Genomic DNA, 20,218 nt, shown 5'->3' with positions numbered 1-20,218 from the left:
CATGTGCTGGCCCTCCCTGCAACTCTGGCATGGTTCTGATTGCCACATGCTTTTGGAACTCCCTACATCAGAAAACTTGCTCTACCAGCTTCCCTTGCAGTTAGGGCATGGCATGTGACCTGTAACTCAAACCCACTTAGGTGAAACTGCAGTCTGGAAAGCTGGGTAATGTGAGGAGGCCAGCACTGCTCAGAATCCATGCTCTGCAGAGGCTGGTGGCAGAGGAACAGGGATTTGGGAGCACATGGTGGGGGTAGGCTCTGGTGTCCTCAGCCTAGCACTGGGGGTGAATGCTGTCATTTCCTTTTTCTTCTCACTCTGCAGGGTTATTCCCAGGGCTCTTCTGAGAACAGCAAGAGCAAATTCGCACAGTGCTCCTAGCAGAAGTGCATTTGTTGCAGGCACCTCTGACCACCAGGCCCTGGCTTGCCCTGGGGGGAATCATATCACACCAGATATGAGCTCCAGGAGGGGGCATCACTTGGCAGGCCATTCCCTGCAAAGAGTGGATATTTCACTTTCTTTCAGCTTCCCTCCCTCTGCAGGGCACTTGAGGTCTTCATGGTGCCAGGTCCACCTGTGGGGAATGATGGCATCCAGCTTTTGGCAAACATGTTCAGACCAGGGTGTTGGGGACTGAGCATGTAGGCCTCTCAGGGGCTCCTGCACTGCAAAGGTGAAGCCCCAGGAAAGCAGTTCTTACTTGAAAGGAATTATGTTCCAATGGTAGAAACTCAGGCTTGGGGAGGAGATATCTTGGTGTCTGGGATCTTTCAGATGACAGCTCATAGGTTTATAGCTGGGCTGTTAGGCTTTCTAGTGTTGGCAGGTTATCACCGAGAACACTGATTCCAAGATTACTTAGGGAGGGCTGCCGACCACCACCAATGGGTGATGGTGCACAAAATCTCCAATGTGAGTGCATAAAAGCAGCATCTGGAAGAGTCGTTAGAGGGACGGAAGTTTCTGGACCCTACCCTGGAGGTTCTGATTCAGTTGGTGTGGGGTGAGGGACCCCAAAATGTGCCCCTTTAATAAACCTACAGGGGATGCTCGGCAGGTAGTCCATGGACTCGCTCTGGGGATCAATGAAAGTCTTCGCGTTTAAGTTCTTGGGGCTGTGTGAGGGGACCGCGGGGTTGATGCTGCCCATCAGGTCCTGACTGGGAGAGTTCTGGGTCTTGCTTATGTGACTCATGGGAACCAGCTCCTTGGCGAGGCCACTTCTGAGGACTTCTGTTCTGAGCCTAGGTTTCAGGGGGTCAGAAGGACATGTTGAGAGTCACCAAAGCTGGAAATCTGTGGCCTCTGGGAAGCGCAAATGACATATAAGATTCTCTCAGTTCTCATTTCCTGATTGCTACTGAACTACAAATGAGAAGATAATCGCAGTTAAATCCCTACGTGGGGCCAGGGGAGGGTCTCCCGAGCCCCACCTGCCCTCATTAACGAGGCTGCCCTCTCTGGCCCCCTGGCCCCAGGTCTGTGTCCTCGGCCTCCCCTTCAGAGCCCTGCCATAATGCACTCCGGTGCCTGATGAAATTTCTAATAATACTAACCAATGATGTGTTAAATTGAGACACTTCTGGCTCGCATGCTGGAAACTGCATGATGGTTTAAAGGACCAGTGCTTACCTTTCTCTATCAATTTGCTGCTAAATTACTACTTTCGGAGCAACTTACAGAAAAGTAATTCTTTATTTAAATTTTAATTTCAATCTTGTCATTTAAAATATATATTCAGATTCCAATCATATTACAGAATATGATGATGTCTTTGGAGGCTAAATGGTCCTGCTGAGAGCCTAGGTGGGGACAGAGGACCTGATGGGGCAGGTGATAGGAGGGGCTGAGTAGCAAGTGAGAGACAGAGGACAGGCTTGGTGAGGGCAGCCACGTGCTGGGCTGGGAGCTACAACTGCAGACCCCGTCTGGGCCCCAGGCCTGGCCCTGTCATTGCCCTGTGATCCTGGGCTTGGTGTCCAGCCCCGAGGGTCATCTGTAAATACTTTAAGTGGAAACCACCGGTCACTTCCTATGCCCTTTCTCACTGGATCACCGTGAAGACCCAAGCCATAAACGGATGCCAGGTACAGATGAACTGGTCCTCCCTGGCCAGCCACTGTCCTAACAGCCTCCTCCATGCCAGGTGCCAGCATGCACTGATTTCCTTCCATGAGGAATTCTGCGTTCTTACCTTCATTTCACAGATGAGAGTAAGAAGGCCCAGAGAAGCTCAAAAGTACTCAGAGCAGCCAGGTGCGGTGGCCCATGCATGTAATCTCAGTACTTTGGGAGGCTGAGGCAGGTGGATCACTGAAGCTCGGGAGTTCGAGACCAGCCTGGCCAACATGGTGAAACCCCATCTTTACTAAAAATACAAAAAAATCCACTGGGCGTGGCGGTGTGCGCCTGTAGTCCTAGCTACTTGGGAGACTGAGGCAGGAGAATCACTTGAACCTGGGAGGTGGAGGTTGTAGTGAGCCAAGATAGCACCATTGCCCTCCAGTCTGGGTGACAAAGCGAGACTCCATTTCAAAAACAAAACAAAACCAAACAAAAAACTCAAGGCATGGCAAGCCTGGGACTCTAACCCATGTCTACTATTTTATCACAAGACCTTCAGAGGTGCTCTGGGATGGCTGGAATGTTCCCAGGCTACCTCTTCCCCAGCCTCCCTGGCTGTGGCCGGTAGCCCCATAAACGGACTCAGCCATATTAAGGCTGCGCCCACGCCATCCTGTCAGGATAATACTAAAGCCCACCCTAGGTACCTGCAAGCACACGGGCCATGGCCTCTCCTTCCCACGCTGTGTCAGCCCGATGGAGCCTCCTGCTCCGACTCTGCCAGCATACTGGGGCTATCTGTTATCTCCCTGGGTTGCACTCCTGGTGCCGCCCACCTCTGTACTTCAGTGAAACCACCCCCTTTAAATGAACAATTACCTCCTGATGCCAAATATGGGAGCATTTCACGTCCTCTTTCTCTGTTCCCTAACAATGGCTTCCTCCTTCTTCCTTCTGGAAACTCCCTGCCCCTCCGTTTTCAGCAACAATGCTTTTCTTGGTTCTTGACCTAAACCTCTTCCCAGCGCCTCCTCCCGGTGCTGTTCGCCGGTGTCTCCTCTCCTCGGATCTCAAGCATGGACGTGCTCCAGGCTCGTGCCAGGCCTCTCTCTCCCTCTCTCAGAATTGTTGGGGCCCTGTCTTCTTTCTTAATGATGTTTCTGATGTGAAACACCTGTGTGGTAGCCCATGCCTTTGATAGAACCCAGCTTTCTATAGTAACCTGGAAGTATGTTTGCTTTTCCCTTTTCCAACATCAAAGTCTATACATTGGAGACACTTTTGCTGAAAGTGCAGCACAGATGGCCTCCCTTGCACACATAAAGCAACCACAGATGGGGCTGGTTTTTGCACTGTGCTCTGGAATGTGCCCTGTCCGGGCCCCCAGCCCCTTCCTCCAAGCCCCCCTCCCAGTGGATGGGCCTTGTGGACAAAGGAAACGATAAATCTGGCAGAACCTTACAACTCAAAGCTTTCAACTTTCCTCTAACAACTTTCAACCGAAAACTTCTTAGTCCCATTTCCAAGTAACTTTTCATCCATTACAAAACCCACAAAATTTTCAAAGGGGCTTTGAAATGAGATCACCTAGAAAAAAAAAGCCCATCACAAACGGAAGTCTTTGAAAAGAAAGAGGCCCTTTCCTGTGCTTCAGCTCCCCTCTGATACCAGTTTCCCTTTCATTCTGCGGAAAGGTGCAGGGCAGGCCTGGCCCTCAGCAGATGCCTGTGATGTGCGGGAGCCAGTGGCCCAGACGGACAGACAGGGACGCGGAGGAGCGCGAGGGGCACCTCTCACAGAGCAGGGCCGGGGCTTTCATCCCCGTTCAATCAGGCCGCACCGCTCCCCCAACAGCCGCGTTCCTTGTAGCGGCCCGGCCTGCTCAGAGGCCCCGCCGTCCTGCCTGTTTCTGGTCACCGTGGCATTGGTGACAAGGCAGCGCCCTCCTGAGCACGGCGACCCTCTCCATTTGTGTCGCCAGAGTGGGCGGGGAGGTGGGCACGGCAGGGGCAGCCCCTGCTCTGGCCTTTGATAGGACATTTTCCAACTGCCGGCCCTGTGGGCAGTGACTCCGGGCCCACCCCCGCCCTCCCCAGGGTCAGCTGCAGACTCGCAGACACACATCACACAACGCCCATTTCCGGGAGCCTTTGTTATTTTCAGATTTGAAATCTGTGGTGAAGCTGGTGAGGAAAAGTCCGCTGTACAGGGCTATGGGCCGGTGTGGGGCCACAGGTGGACTCCCTTACTGAACCATTTGTGGATGGGGCCTGGCCCTCAGAGACTACAGTCTGAACACCCAACATTATTATTACTATTTTTGATACAGGGTCTCGATCGGTCATCCAGGCTGGAGTGTGGTGGTGCCATCACAGCTTAGTGCAGCCTTGAACTCCTGGGCTCAAGCAATCCTCCTACCTTGGCCTCCCAAAGCACTGGGATTACAGGTGTGAGCCACCATGCCTGGCCTCAACATTAATTGTGAGCCCAGCTACTTGGGCCTGCATGGAGATGACTCCCAATGACCCCAGGGGAAGAAGCAGGCTGTTTACAATGGCTTGGCTAGGGGCTGCCCTGGCCCCTCTGCCCCCTCTCAGGGCCTTCCCAGTGCCTCCCCAGAGGGCATTCTAGGATTAACTAAGCCCTCCTGTGTGCAGGACCTCCCAGAGCCAGAAAAAACCCCAAGACCAAGTCCCCATTGTCTGCGACTCCCTTTGTGACCTTCCTCAGTAGTCACTTAACACACTCATTAAGACTCCTGGGCTCGGGCTGGGTGCGGTGGCTTACGTCTGTAATTCCAGCCCTTTGGGAGGCCTATGCGGGTGGATCACGAGGTCAGGAGTTCGAGACCAGCCTGGCCAAAATGGCGAAACCTCATCTCTACTAAAAATACAAAAATTAGCCGGGCACAGTGGCAGGTGCCTGTAATCCCAGCTACTCGGGAGGCTGAGGCAGGAGAATTGCTGCCCCGCTCCCTGGGAGGCAGAGGTTGTGGTGAGCTGAGATGGTGCCATTGTACTCCAGCCTGGGCGGCAAGAACGAGACTCCATCTCAAAAAAAAAAAAAAAAAAAAAAAAAACTCCTGGCCTCCTCCTTTCTAGTTGGGGGCAGAGCATTCCTCATTTTTTTTTAATTGCAAACAAAGGCTCACTGGGAAAAGGGAACAGCTCCACATTCTAAAACTTCTGCTGTGTGACTCGCGGCACTGACTCCCAGAGCACGGAGTCGACGGAGAGCTCGACTCTTGACACCAAACAACAGTCCTGACACGACATCCTCAGCGACCTCATTAGAGGCCTAACAAGAGAGGGAACGTGGCAGAGTCACACCGAGGGGCAGCGAGACAAAGAGACAAACGGCAGCACACACGGCCTCGTAGGCGGCTCCTCAGACGCAAAGCGCACTGAAGGACATACAGCAGTTTTATTGTGGGGACTTCAAGACTCACCCAAGCAAGTCAGCACCTGAGTGCGGGTCTCAGGACGGTAGCCTAGATTCTGACATGGTATAGGGGTCGGAGCTGGGCAGAAATGACCGCTCTGTGGTGGGAATATTCCAGAAGACGTAGCGAGGGCCTCGGTGTGCCTTCCTCCAGCTCCTGGGTGCTGGCTGCTTTGTGCCTGCTTAGGCTGTCTGTAATGAGAGCCACGTGTGGCCAGGCAGGGTCCTGAGGGAGAGGCGTTCTCTTTGGCCCCATCTTGGTTCAGAATTGAGGTGGTTAAAGCGATGTTTAAAAAGAACCTGGTATTTAGCAGCAGCCCAGCTCTTCAGCCTTCAGGAAACACTCAGGGGCAGCCAGATGCCATCTGCATTCACTAGAGGCCCACAGCAAGAGGCACGGCGGAGAGATCTTAAGCAGTGGTGGAAGAGGCAGGGGACACAGAAACAGCCCTCTTGGGGCAGACAGACAGATACTTCCCTTTGCTGGGAGCGGTGCTGGGGAGGAGCGGGGCGGGGATGGGCATTGCACACAGGGGCTGTGGGTAACCAGGGCAGCATGAGGCTCTGGTCTTCTCTGCAAGAGGCTGGGTAGCCACAGTGCCAACTCCTGAGGAGGCTGGGCCTGGCCCACCCTTGGGAGATGGGATCCCAGACAAATGCCCTCCACTGATGTCCCCTCCTCAGCAGGAACCCGGACTGCCTAGGCCAAGGTTTCCTCCCTTCATGTCCAAGGGAGGGGTTCTGTCTGCATGTGCACTGTGGTCCGGCTACCACAGCTCCACTCCCTCAGCGCTGGGGCCCATCGCCTGCAGAGGCGTCATCCATCCATCTAGTCCCCCTCCCACCCCACACTTACTGAGAGGCAATCCTATTCTGCAGACACAGCTATCAATAGTCTCTGGCCTAGGGGAGTGCACAGGCTAGAGAGTCAGGATCGTAATTACAACAGCTGATATCTATGGAAACTTTAGATGGTCCAGTTGACAGCCCTTTGAGGTCTGGGAGTTCTCTGAGGCCAAGATCTAAGTGCCCAGCTCTGCTCCTCACTGCATTAGTCAGCTCAGGCTGCCAAAACATCACTGGATGACTTAAACCAGGGGTCCCCAACCTCTGGGCCACAGACCAGTACCACCCTGTGGCCTCTTAGGAACTAGGCCACACAGCAGGAGGCGAGTGATGGGCAAGTGAGTGAAGCTTCATCTGTATTTGCAACTATTCCTCATTGCTGACATTACTGCCTGAGCTGTGCCTCCTGTCAGATCAGGTGCAGCATGAGATTCCCATAGGAGCACGAACCCTGTTGTGAACTGTGCATGCGAGGGATCCAGGTTGTGTACTGCTTATGAGAATCTAATGCCTGATGATCAGAGGGGAACCGTTTCATCCAGAAACTGCCCCCCACCCTCCTACCCCCGTGCATGGAAAAATTGTCTTCCACGAAACCGGTCCCTGGTGCCAAAAAGGTTGGGGACCACAGGCTTAAACAACAGAAATGCATTCCTCACAGTCAAGGAGGCTGGGACCTCTGAGATCAGGGTGCTAGCATGGGCAGGTTCTGGGGAGGGCTCTCTTCCTGGCCTGCAGACTGCTGCCTTCTTGCCGTGTCCTCACTGGGCAGTGAGCTCTGGTGTCTCTTGTTCATCTTACAAGAGTACTAATCCCATCAGGAGGGCCCCACCCTCACAATCTCATCAAAACCTAATTATCTCCAAATGCCGAGGCCCCATCTCCAAATGCCATCACAATGGTAATTAGGGCTTCAACCTGTGAATTTTGCTGGGGGCACAATTCAGTCCATAAGATCCACGCAGCCTGCACAAAGTAGGTGTTCAGAAACGCTGGCCAAATCGAGTGGAGATCAATCCGCCTGTTGTTTCTCTGGCTCCACCTTGCCCACTAGACCCCAGGGAGTGTTGAATGGAGACAGACACCCACAGACCTGACTAGCATGCCAGTTGGTCCTCCTACCAGCCTGAGCTCTAATTTTCTGATGGTTTGCTTTTTTCCTCTCACGACATAATCTCCATGATCTCTAGTCTTTCCCGAATGCTGTTGAAAGGCTTGTTGTATTTATCTCCGGAGAATCCACCGTGCCCCTGTGCAATTTTCCATTGTCATGGTTCATTTTAATTTCCTCTAAGGCTGTTGGCCACTCTCATGTTCAGAAATAGCTTGTTCCACTTAATAAAAGCATTTAAATATGCAGACACGAGAAGTTTCCTTAGCTTGCTCCTAAACATCACAGTAAGTGGAGTGAGTTATACCCCGTGTCCTGCTATAAGGCTGAGGGCAGACCATGTGGCTTCCCAGGAAGGAGAAACTCTGGATCAAAGGCTCAAGGGCAGGATCAGGATCCGAGAACTTCTGGTGAAAACTCAACCAGCCTGGATGACCATAGCTCATATTTCTCAATTGACAGCACCCTGGTTCTCCTGAACTTGCCTCCCTTCTTCATAATGATCAGAGCTGTGGCCAGCAGTCAGCAGGTCTGGATTCGAGACCTGGCCCACTCCTAACTGGCCTTGTGACCTTGCACAAGTCATTCCACCTCTCTGAGCCCCTGCTTCTCTCCTTCATCTATAAAGCAGGCAGGACAATCCCTCCTTTGAAAGGCTGATTTCAACAAGCCGTGGGAATCTTCTACTTCCAGGACCTAGCGAAGTACCTGGGACAAGGCAGGGGCTCAGCAAATGGCAGCTATTATTACTTTTAGGGGACCCAAGAATGCAGGAATATTAAGTAGCCTTTTATAAGAAGGATGCTGTGCCAGAGTCACAGTCTTTCTCCATCAGTTTTCTTTGGGTCGCTGCAGCCAGAGACTCCCCCACAGGCTGTGGATTATCAAGAAACAAAAGCAAAGGACTGGAAAGCAGGCTAGATGCTGATTCAAAACCACATCTATGGGAAGTGTAGCGGTTGGCTGTGAGACCAAAGCATCACGACCTCTGGTGGCAGGTGGTCTGAATTGCAGGTCAAGAAACAGCTGAGCCAGGCTCATAGATACAGATAGCGAGGGGCAATGCCGCAGGGCATCTTTCTTTGGCTAAATAATGACAATGAAGAAGCAAGAGTCCAGGTAATTGGTGGATACCAGCATGGGATTGGGAAGGGGGGTGGCAGAGATGTAAAATCCCTGAGAAGAAGGCAGTTGAAACCCTGTTTTAATGGCTCAGGAAGCCAGTTCCTATCTGGTACCTGGTCCTTCTAGCACCCTGAAACCTCCTGTACCACAGAGGAACCCTAAGCGTGTATCTGGGGCTGGGTGGGGCAGGCAGGGGAGTGCAGGTCAAATATTTTGGGTCATAACTGCCCCACAGATGAACAGTCCAGGTAGTAATTGCTAGACTTCCAGCCATGCGCAGCTCATGTGAAATACCAACGGCCCCTTGTGAGACGCCTGGGGATCACCTCCAGGGGCCATTCTCCCTGGAGACACATCTATAAATACCTCCAAGTAAGCCCAGCCAACCCACTCATCTTCATCTGGAGTTAGCACTGGCATCAAAATTCTCTTCTATTGGTTATTCATGGGGAGTTAGTTCATGGATTCACTTGAGGTCACATTTAAGTCAGCTGCAGAAATGGGGGACCCTCCAAACCCAGACCTTGGTCACAGCTAGCTGGCAGCTCTCTCCTTCTGCGTCTGCCTCCTTCTGAATACAAGACTCCAACCACACAGTCCATGCTGTACAACCCCACTCCCGGGATGACATTCACATTCACATATGCACACACTATCACACAGGTGCACAAGTGTGCACACGTCCACTCACCTACTTACATAACTGAGCCCACACACATGCATTCCACACAAAACCACACAGCCCCAGCCTTCTTGGGCTGCGGGGGGACTCCGGCCCCCACAGGGCAGGAGTAGCTGGCAGACACTCCCGCTGCTGGCCCCACAGAATCTTTTCTTTTCCGATGGCTCCAGAACACAGAGTCCCCCATGGCCACTTTGAGCTTTCCTCCCAGATACTTTTTCCTAAATCTGCTTCCAATCTGACTCATTTCAGTTTTAAAACAAGAAAACATCAACAAACATGATGGAGGGAAACAGATGGTAACAATTACAGGAGGGAGAAAACAGAGCTCGCTCCCTCTACAAGGGGCAGGCAAACATATTGTTCCCCAGACAGCGGACTGTCCTCCTGCCACTAATGTGTAAACCTGGGTGCAAGGCTCCCAGGGCTCATCGCCACTGCAGGGGATAGGCCAGCACTGTAGGGTCCATGAGGGATGCTGGGCACCACCAGGCGGGTCCACTGGAACCTGGGACCTGCCAGGTCCCCAGGGTGGGGAAGGAAAGACATTCCAGCACATCCCAGGCCCACCTCACATGAGACATGCCCCATCCAAGACCCGAGATCAGGGTGGGACAGCTTCTTCTGCACGCTGGGTCCACCTGTAACCAGCTCTCGTCACCTCCTCATGTCACTGTGCAGAAGTCTGTCTCACCCAGGACTGTGAGCTCCTGAGGGCAGGACAAGGTTTCTCACTCAGGGTGGTGGGTAGGAGTAGGACTCTGGAGCCTGGCTGCCCGGTTCAAATCCAAGTTCTACCACTTTCTTTTTTTTTTTTTTTTTGAGATGGAGTCTCGCTCTATCACCCAGGCTGGAGTGCAGTGGCGCGATCTCAGCTCACTGCAAGCTCCGCCTCCTGGGTTCACGTCATTCTCCTGCCTCAGTCTCCCCAGCAGCTAGGACTACAGGCGCCCGCCACCACGCCTGGCTAATTTTTTTGTATTTTTAGTAGAGACAGAATTTCACCGTGTTAGCCAGGATGGTCTCGATCTCCTGACCTCGTGATCCACCCTCCTTGGCTTCCCAAAGTGCTGGGATTATAGGCGTGAGCTACCGTGCCTGGCCTCTGCCACTTTCAAGTAAGGAAAGCCAAGCAAGCTCACAGACCACTCCATGCCCTCCTTTTCTCACCTCGAAAACAGAGATAATTCAAGTATCTACACCATAGATTATGAATTAATATGCGCAAAGGACTTAGAACAATGCCCAGAACATGCGGGTGCTATATGTGGAAGCTCCCAGTGTTATTACCCATGCAGATGTCCGGCGTCTGGTTGAATGCTCAGCAGGCGTCCTAAAGGCCCCCGAGTGCAGGGATGAGGAGCAGGCCTTAGGCTGGGCCATGAAGGAAAGACTGAGCATTCCAGGCAGGGGAAGCCCCACACTGACTTCAGGGCTGGGAGGAGTCACCCCTGTTGTTGGGAGAGTCCAGGAGAGATGGTCAGGGTCCAGGGTCCTGAGTGGGAGTTTTCCATGTTCCTTCCCTCTTGGGAACCACCGTTTGCATTTGTCCATCCTTTGTGATTAGGTAGGACAAAGGCTCTGCTCTCCAGCAGATCAGATGGGTGGAGTCAGGTAAGAAAACAGGTGCAACCCAGAGAAATCACATGCTGTGATGTGAGTGGGGTAGTGGTGGCCTATCCTGGCCTTGTGAGTCCAGGAAAGCTGCCTGGAGGAGGGGGCTGAGTCCTGACTTCAGGACAAGGGGTGTGGGCATGAACAGAGAGCATGATGCGTTGTGCTGGGCACAGAGAGTGTGATGCCTTTGGGGGTCAGAACAACAGGGCATCAAGAGTGAGGGGTTTGAGTCCATGTTCCTTCATTACTTGAGTGCCACAGGCAAGGATTTAATGTCTCTGAGCCTCAGTTTCCTCATCCACACAATGAGAATCACAGTTCCCTGTGTCCCAGGCCTGATGAGGGGGTGTTGGAAGGATGTGCATCGCAGGTGCCCAGCTGGCTCCCAGCATGTCCCAAGGGGATCAATGCAGGGGCCACTGTGCACCTGCCTTTTGGACCAGACTTTCTCTCTCATGTGTCCTGTTCTTACATACATTTACACACAAGCTGTCGTGCCAGTGGCCACAGTGTCCCCACCTTTATGCTCCCAGGGATATGCGGTAGCTGCCCCTATTTGGACTCCTGGATACAGCAAGCTGCATTTAACCACCACAGGGGGGAGGGTATGCCGGACCCCCCTTGGTGCCTACTTGATGCCAATGTGCACAGCAGCTTGTCTGGGCACTCCCAAAGTGGAAAGGGGCAGCTTTCTGCTGTATTTCATTTTGGCAGTGCCTTTTCTTCATCTTGAAATATACTGATGCCCTCACTTATTCTCCTGGGGGCTCAGCATCTCCATTCTCTCCAGGCTACATTTCCTGTCTGGTGGGTCTGTCCCATTAGCACCAGGGCTTGAGCATGCTCCTCCCCTCCTCTCCTCTTCCTCCTCCTTCTCTCCTCCTCCTCCCCGCTTCTCCCATCCTCCTCATCTCCTCCCCATCTCCTCTCCTACTCATCTCCTCCTCCCCCCTCCCCTCCTCCTCCTCCTTCTCTCCTCATCTCTTCCCCCTCCTCCCCATCTCCCCTCCTCATCTGCCCATTTCCTTCCCATTCTCCTCAACTCCTCCTCCTCCAGCTCCCCTCCTCATCTCCTCCTTTTCCTCCTCCTCAGCTCTTCCTCTTCCTCCGTGTCTTCTCCTCCCCTACCTCTCCTCACCCTCCTCTCTTCCTTTTTCCTTCCTAGGTGCTCCTAACTGCAGTTACTGCTGCTTCAGCCCCTGCCAAGGCCATTGCCAAATGTGCTCAGGAGGGCAGGGACTTGGGAGGCCTGAGCTAACCTGGACAAGAGGCTTCTTCCTGCTGGGTCCCATGTGAGAATCAGCAGATGGAAGTCGGTAGCAGGTCTTAGCCCGGCTGGGCTTCCCCAGTCTCTTCCCTGGGAGGTCTGGCTCAGGCAGGCTGCGGGTGGGACCCAGACTCTGCTGTAGAGTTCCTCAGTTGCTGCTGCTGCTGCTGCTGCTGGGTGAGAACTGGGCCCCACAGACTGGATGCTTTCCAAGACCAGCCCCCTTCACAGGCAAATGCTTCCCTGCCAGGGGACCAGGGCTTGGAGCACTGCAGTTCCCCAGCCAAAGGTGTTCCTGCAGTGGAAGTGTGTGCCTCAAGCTGCCAGCCTGAGCAATGAGAAAGACCTTCCCCCTGGCTCCCTGAACACTGGTTTCATGACGGGAGTCTGGCTTCCCGTGCAGGGTCATCCCTGTGGGTAGAAGGCACTGGTCAGAGTGGCAGCAGCGCTCCGGCCAGCAGGATGCTGAGTTCCCATTGCAGCGGCACACGCTGGCCTATTTATACACCTGGCTCTGCGGGCTTGGCCTTTTCTCTTTCAATGATGCTTATCTGGGTTCTGTAACGTTCTTCTCCTGCCTCCCTCTCCCACCTCTGGACAGGGACCCTGTTTCTGTGTCTGGTCTTGTTGCCTAATTGCCACATCATTGTCATCTTTCCAGATGCTCACAAGCCCACTTGACGCCTCCGCTTGGACATCCTGCCTGCACCTGCAGCTCACAGTCTGTGTGTCCGGGACGTCCTGCCTGCACCTCACACTCTGTGCGTCCGGGACGTCCTGCCTGCACCTGCACCTCACACTCTGTGCGTCCGGGACGTCCTGCCTGCACCTGCACCTCACACTCTGTGTGTCCGGGACGTCCTGCCTGCACCTGCACCTCACACTCTGTGTGTCCGGGACGTCCTGCCTGCACCTGCACCTCACACTCTGTGTGTCCGGGACATCCTGCCTGCACCTGCACCTCACACTCTGTGTGTCCGGGACGTCCTGCCTGCACCTGCACCTGCACCTGCACTTCACACTCTGTGTGTCCGGGACGTCCTGCCTGCACCTTACACTCTTTGTGTCCGGGACGTCCTGCCTGCACCTCACCCTCTGTGTGTCGGGGACGTCCTGCCTGCTCCTGCACCTCACACTCTGTGTGTCCGGGACGTCCTGCCTGCACCTGCACCTGCACCTGCACTTCACACTCTGTGTGTCCGGGACGTCCTGCCTGCACCTTACAATCTGTGTGTCCGGGACGTCCTGCCTGCACCTGCACCTGCACCTCACACTCTGTGTGTCCGGGACGTCCTGCCTGCACCTCACACTCTGTGCGTCTGGGACTGGCTTCTGCTCTCTCCCTCCCCACCCTGGTTCAGCTCCCTTCACTGTATGATCTGTCCCAGAACTGGCCTCACCACCCTGTTCCCAAGGCAGGAATTCAGGACTTGGCTTTAACTGTCCCCCCCGCCCATCACCCCAGCAGCCTTGCTGATGCCCTCCTAAATATTTCCTCTAGCAGCCCTGGCCTCCCTGACCCTCACCTCTGCCTTCTCTTGACCTCCAAGAGGTGTCACCTGGGGGGGTCTACCGGAAGCTGTCCTTGGTGTGGCAAGGCAGTTCTCTTCCTAAAATGTAAATATGACCATGTCACCCTCCTCCCTAACAGCTTCCAATCCCATAGTCAAAGGGATCAAGTGCCAACCCCCTGATGGGCCCCACTGGCCTCCTGGTGCCCCCTCTCACCAATCTTGGGCTGGCACTTCATGCTCTGCCAGCACCCTCATGTGGACAGCTGCGTCCTGTCTCCACACATCAGCCTAAGCCTGGCCTCCGTGTGTTCACTGGGCCCCCTCACCAAGGCTCGCTCTGTCTTATCCTCAGGGACTCAGCTCAGTGGCCTCCCCTCGGAGAAGCCTCCCCCGACAGCTCCCTTCTGTGGCCTCCCTTCATCTGGGTCGGATGCATTTCCCCTGGTTCCCCAGCACACCCCATGGGGATCCCTGGGGCCTGTATGAGCTACTGGACTCAAAGTCCTATTTGCTTATCTCCATACTTTACACTATGAATTCCTTGGAGGATAAACCATGCCTTATTTCCAGGATAAGGCCTGGTACATAGTAGGTGTTCAGTAAAAGTTGGGAGTGTGAACTAGGCACTAACAGGCTGGGATGAGGCAGTCTGGACTTAACACCCTTGCTAGCTTTATCAGCACCCCAGACATGCTTCCATCAACATCCTTGTTAGCTTTACCAGTGCCCCAGACATGCTTCCATCTCTCTTTTCCTGATGCAATTCCAGGGCAAAGGAACTTTTGAGTCCTTTCTAATCAAGCTGTCAATAGGGGAGTCCTGACACCAGGCATTGATTTTTCACCAAAGGGGAGGAGGCTTCCCCTCTGTGTTCTGCACCCCAGCAGTCAATTCAGATTTTTAGGCTGCAGTCTCTTCCGTTATCATGGGCACGGCCTGCTTCAGCTGTCCTGGGGCCTAATTTCCTCACATCAGTGTCAGTGCCCCCATCCCTGGGATGCTCAGATTTCAAGAGGAGTCACAGCTAAGGCCTCCATGAGTGGACCCATTTCCCTCACCCATTTCTTTTCGCTCTCCTATCACTGCCAATCACTGTGAGGCACCAGACTCCTCTGAGAACACCCACCAGCCTCAAGATTTCCCCAACAGCCTAGGCTGGAACCAGACCCTTAACACTGCAGGAGAAGCCAGCTCTCAATCCAGCCCCGCAGAAGACCTCAGGTGTGACGTATTCAGTTCAGAGCCTCACCTGCTGCAGCAATAGTCACAAACCTGCTGCTTAAAACCATTTCATGTATGCTTTCCTTTACCTTCTAGCAGGGGGTGAGCAAGGAGTGGACACCATGTCTAGGGAGCAATGGCTGGAGGCTGTAACTGGAGCCTCCCACTTGCAACAGAGAGGCTGCCTTTCCCTGGGCTGAGGGGCCTGTGGCTGCCAGGCTTATATCTGGCTGCCTTGGAGGAGGGACCAGGGTGCTCCAAGCCTTGGTCTCCTGGAGGGGAAGGACCAGCATTTGCCTGTAAAGGGGGCTGTCTGGCAAAGCATCCTCATTTCCATTCACACAGTTCATGGCCTCTGATGTTCTCAGCAGAGAGGAGTGGTGGCTGCAGAGCTTTTCTCTGGCCTCCTTCCAAATACTTTGGGATTCAGTCACCCTTTCTTCTCCTAGAGGACACAGGTAGCCTGATCAAGCTATGGGTTCAGGAAAGATGTTAAGATTTCAACCCCTGCCTTAATGGATGCCTTCTGTATCAGCCAGGGTTCTCCAGAGAAACAGAACTAATAGGATAGAAATTATATATATAATATAGGATTTATTATAAGGAATCAGCTCCTGTAATCATGGAGGCCGAGAAGTCCCAAGATCTGCAGTTAGCAAGTTGGAGACGGAGCGGGAACTGGTATCGTTTCAGTCCAAAAGCCTGCAGGCTGGAGACCCAAGAAGGGTGGATGTTTCAGTTCCAGTCCGAAGGCAGCAAAAGACCAATGGCCCAACTCAAAGGCGGCCAGGAGAAACCCCTCTTACTTACAGCAGGGTCAGCTTTTGTTCTATTCAGGCTGACTGACTGATTGGATGAGGCCCTCCCGCATTGAGGAGGGCGAGCTGCTTTACTCAGTCTACTGATTTGAATCTTAATCTCATCCAGAAACCCCCTCACAGACACACCCAGAGTCATCTTTGGCCCAAATATCTGGGCACCTTATGGAGTGGTCAAGTTGACAGGTAAAATCACTGTCCCACCATCTACTACAAAGACATTGGCTCTGGCTACAATTTTTATTTGAATCTGTCCTTTGGGTAGGGAGCGTCCAGGCAGGGGGGAAAAAAAAAGCCCAAACAGTAAGAATACTAAGCAGGGCTGGAGAATTCCTTCCATGATGACGGAACTTTTCCTCTGGCACTCCCTTCCCAATAAATAAATCCTGCCCACTCCCAGGAGATGCGGTGTCTGCCTCTTCTCCGCCCCCCAGCAAATAAAAGAAATAACACGCTTCCCAGTCACAGCTGCTCCACACCTCAGCATATGCTCTGCCTCGCTTGCTTCCTCACTGTTAAAATGACAACGGGCGCTGTCTTCGGTGCTTCCAACACCCTCGGGTCCTTCTCGCGGCCCGGCCTTCCTACGCTGCTACGTTGTACATTACCCACAACAGCAAAAATGTTCCACTGGTGGTTTCAAGATTCCTAAAAAAATAGATTCAAAACATCTTTAATACTCTCTGAAGAAGCAATACATCACAGGAAAAGCTGTAACCTTTCCTATTGCTGATACTATCCAGACTGCGGGCTGATGAGGATGGTAACTGCAGCCAATTCGTATTCTGCGTGGCTGCCGCTGGAGGTGCACAGGAGCTGGTCCACCCACCCTCCACACTCCCAACCAGGGAAGCTGCTGAATTTCTGAGTGTTTGCCTAATGCCCTTTTATATAACCTGAAAAGAGTCACAGTACTTGAAGGCAGTATTTTCCAAGAAACAGCCTTCCCTTATTAACGCAACATCCCTGAAAATAATACTGCTGTTTCTAGAGCAGTGACAGGCCCTGCATGGAACGCATTTTTCCTTCCTTTTTTCCCCACCACAGAGCCACAGGCAAGAAGCTGTGGCAGCAGAGCCTTGTCAAAGCCAGCTGGACAGAGGAATGGCTACTTGCATTGTTAAGTAGGAGCGCTTCACAGTGACCATGGGCCAGCCAGGAACTGCCTTCCCCCAGGACAGGGGGACAGGTGTGGGTGGGTGTGAGGCACAGGGAGGCTTCTCTGCCTGGTGACCCCAAGAGGACCTGCAACAGGTGCCCTGACTGGCTGAAGAAGGAGGCTGCCGGGAAATCAGAGACTTGAATTTGCCAGGTTGTTTGAAGGTTAATGTTATGGGTAATCAAAGAGAGGAGACAAAAGACAGAAAAATGGAAACCCTTCAGAACAGTGAAAGGTTTCATTTACCTTTGGTAAATAAAAGTGTGTTCATATTTTCACAAGGATTTTTCTCTTTCACCAGCTTACAACTCAAACCGGGCTGGGCAAACACGCTGCGATACGGCGGTCACGGCTGTAATCCAGAGAGAATGCTCAGAAATGGGAAACAGAAACGCAAGGCAGGATGCCCCTTCGTGCTGGAAGTCAGACACTCCGTGTGTTCTTCTCGCTGCCCGCCGAGGTCTGAGCCGGGCCCTGCTGTGAATGACCCTGGGAACGGTGCCAGAGGCACACAGACTTGGTGTGGACAACAGAGCTCCCTTTCAGGGGCCCTGTGTCTTTGGACAGGTCACTAGACTTCTCTGAACCCGTTTGCTCATTTCCAGAAAGGGATAAGATCTCTCTAACAGTTCAGGGGATGGGCAAGAATGATGGGTGCCAAGCCCACCACAGCAGGCCCTGGAAAGGAATCAGCCTCTCCAAAAATGATGGTTTTTATTATTCTCATTATTCTAGAAAATGTCTTTGTGAATTGTTTGCTTGATTGAAACTTGTTTCTTTTAATAAAATCTTGATTTTAAAAGCCCGAAGGCACCTCTGTTTTCTTTATTCAGCAGAATAGCACACGGGGTGAAGACAATATCCAGAGACTTGGTAAATGTTTTCTTCTTTAACTTACATTGCCGTGTGTGTGCGTGTTTTTCTCCTTTCATCTTTCCCTCGCTCCCTCAATTTAAGAAAGGTTAGTTTAGGTAAAATGAGCATTACAAGGCTCCCCAACCTCCGCAGCTTTTCTGTCAGGCTCAAAGAGCAGAATGAACCCCAGGCTGAGTATGAACTTTTTGTAGGGCTCAAGAGAACAGAACCCCAAGCTGAGGAGGGAGGGGCAGACTTGGAATGTGGGAGGGCAGGGTAGGGGGTGCAACCTCATGGTCAGGCTGCCACTCGGGAGGCATGGCAGAAGCAGACCTGGCTCAGTGGCCAGAAGCAGAGAGGTCCACCCCCCTGGCCAGGACCCATAGGCCCAGTGAGGTCTTCCTTGCCGAGAGCTCCAAGGGGACTGACCCCTGGATCCCTTAGGAGGAGGGATCAAGGCCACCAGGACTGGAAGCCCAGAGGCCACAGCAAGCCTGATTCCCGAAAGAGAAGCAGAGGGGGTCTGGGGAGGGAATATCTGCCATCTTTCATCTGACAGGGGACAGACATAGGCACTGGCTGTGCTGATCAGAAAGGAACAGTGACGCTGACGTGCAAGAAGGCTGGCGCAGCTGAACCAGGTCACGGTCACTTCACTCTAATCTGTCATTCTCAGCACAGGCTGTGTCCACGCAGTGACTCTAACAGGTGCATAACTATCAGGCAGCAAACAAGGGGTCTATGGATGTGAAGCCCCCTAGACTGGAATAATGGGATTTCTCAAAAGGCCCCAGGAGCCGGGGTGGGCAGCTCGCAGAAGGTGCAACTCCAGCAACTTTCCTCCACCCAGAGCACCTGCTCCAGCCTGGCTCGCAGGTCCACCGTGAGAGGCACAGTGGCTCGCACAGAGCCCGGGGATGTCTCCCTGGCCACTGCACTCCTTTCTACAGGCTGACTCAGAGCTCCCTGCAGCGGAGACACACAGGAGATGCTCTGAGGGTCCCGACTTATTCTCTGGTCCCAGAGATATGACCCAGGGTCTCAGGATCCCAGGTTGGACGGTCAAGGGTGGATGGAGGGCGGCAACCTCCTCTGGAAGTGGGGTCCCCAGCAGCACCCGGTTCAGTGAAAATGGAAGTGAGAGTGAGCCTCTAAGAGGAGGTTGTATTTATACAAGAGCAGAAGTCGAGGCAGCAGTTTTCTCATCTGCAAAATGCTAATAACAAAGCCTGCCCCTGGGCTTGTGAGGATGAGCTGAAGCCCTGGGGAAGGCCTGGCTCACTGCAGACCCGCAGTGCTGCTCCCCAGGCACCAGGTTTAGTGTCTTTCCTGAGAAGGCGACTGGATAAGACATGGAAGAAGCGCTGAGCTGTGAAAGGTAGTGCAGGTTCTAGGGAGAGGGCCAAGCAGACAGGGAGAGAGGGACCTGATGGCTGGAATGGGCTTTCGAGGAGTCTTGTTTTGCTGAAGGTGGAGCTGGCCTGGGGCTACAGGGAGCAGCAGGCTCCATTCCCATCATCAATGCCCAGATCCCAGGGCGCCCCTCGCCTGGGGGGCTTACAGCCTACATCTTCCTGTCCCGGATGGCTTTGCAGTCCCTGCTATTTCCTGAATACACCAGCCCACCTTGCCTCAGCCTGGAGCCTGCAATGTTCCTCCCTCAGCCATCAGTGACCTCCTTTCTTACCTCCTCAGGTCTCTGCCCAAAGGCAACCACAGAGAGCTCTTTCCAAACGCTACTATTTCAAATCTCACAGCTAACACTCCGTATTCATTTTTCTCCATTGCACTTATCAATATTATGTGTGTGATTCTGAAGAATGTATATTCTCTAGATGTTATGTACAATATTCTCTATGCTATTGTCATGTTTACTAATTGTGTTTGCAAATCTTCTATACCTTTATTTTATCATTATTTTGTCTGTTTCGTTATATAGAGAATGTGTTAAATGTGACTGTGTATTTATTTTTTCCCTTCTAGTTCTGTCAGTTTTTGCCTTTTATATTTTGAGGCTATGTTCTATGTTCTGTGAACCCTTTGGGTATCTGAGACGGGTTTCAATTTAGGAAATGTATTTTGCCAAAGTTAAGGACACACGCTAGTGACACGGCCTCAGGAGGTCCTGATGACACGCGTCCAGGGTGGTTGGGGCACAGGTTGGTTTTACACATTTTGGGGAGACATGAGACATCAATCAATACATGTAAGATGTACATTGGTTCTGCCTGGAAAGGGGTGGGACAACTCCAAGCGGGAAGGGGGCTTCCAAGTCATAGGTAGGTAAGCGACAAATGGGTGCATTCTTTTGAGTTTCTGATTAGCCTTTCCAAAGGAGGCGGTCAGATACGCATCTATCTCAGTGAGCAGAGGGGTGACTTTGAGTTCTATCTGTCCTTTGTTCACAAGGAAATTCCTTGTGAGGGAGGTATGTAGCCTGTTTTCATTTTTTATTTTATTTATTCATATTTTTTGAGACAGAGTCTCACTCTGTC

The 20,218-nt window shown here is 52.8% G+C and overlaps 1 protein-coding gene and 1 long non-coding RNA gene across 7 annotated transcripts in view; one reads left to right on the top strand and one right to left on the bottom strand.

Moving 5' to 3' along the window:
• KLHL29 (kelch like family member 29) overlaps positions 1 to 20,218 on the bottom strand; it is a 318,957-nt gene that overhangs the window by 71,679 nt on the left and 227,060 nt on the right. The window lies entirely within an intron of this gene.
• On the top strand, positions 16,580 to 17,677 carry LOC108543028 (uncharacterized). Its single transcript, XR_001889429.1, has 2 exons — positions 16,580 to 17,021; positions 17,170 to 17,677. It is a non-coding gene; the product is annotated as an uncharacterized LOC108543028 (long non-coding RNA).

The sequence above is a fragment of the Rhinopithecus bieti genome, unplaced genomic scaffold, assembly GCF_001698545.2.
Source record: "Rhinopithecus bieti isolate Rb0 unplaced genomic scaffold, ASM169854v2 scaffold_23816, whole genome shotgun sequence".
In the NCBI taxonomy this organism is placed as follows: Eukaryota; Metazoa; Chordata; class Mammalia; order Primates; family Cercopithecidae; genus Rhinopithecus; species Rhinopithecus bieti.
This window is presented reverse-complemented; position numbering and strand designations above follow the sequence as displayed.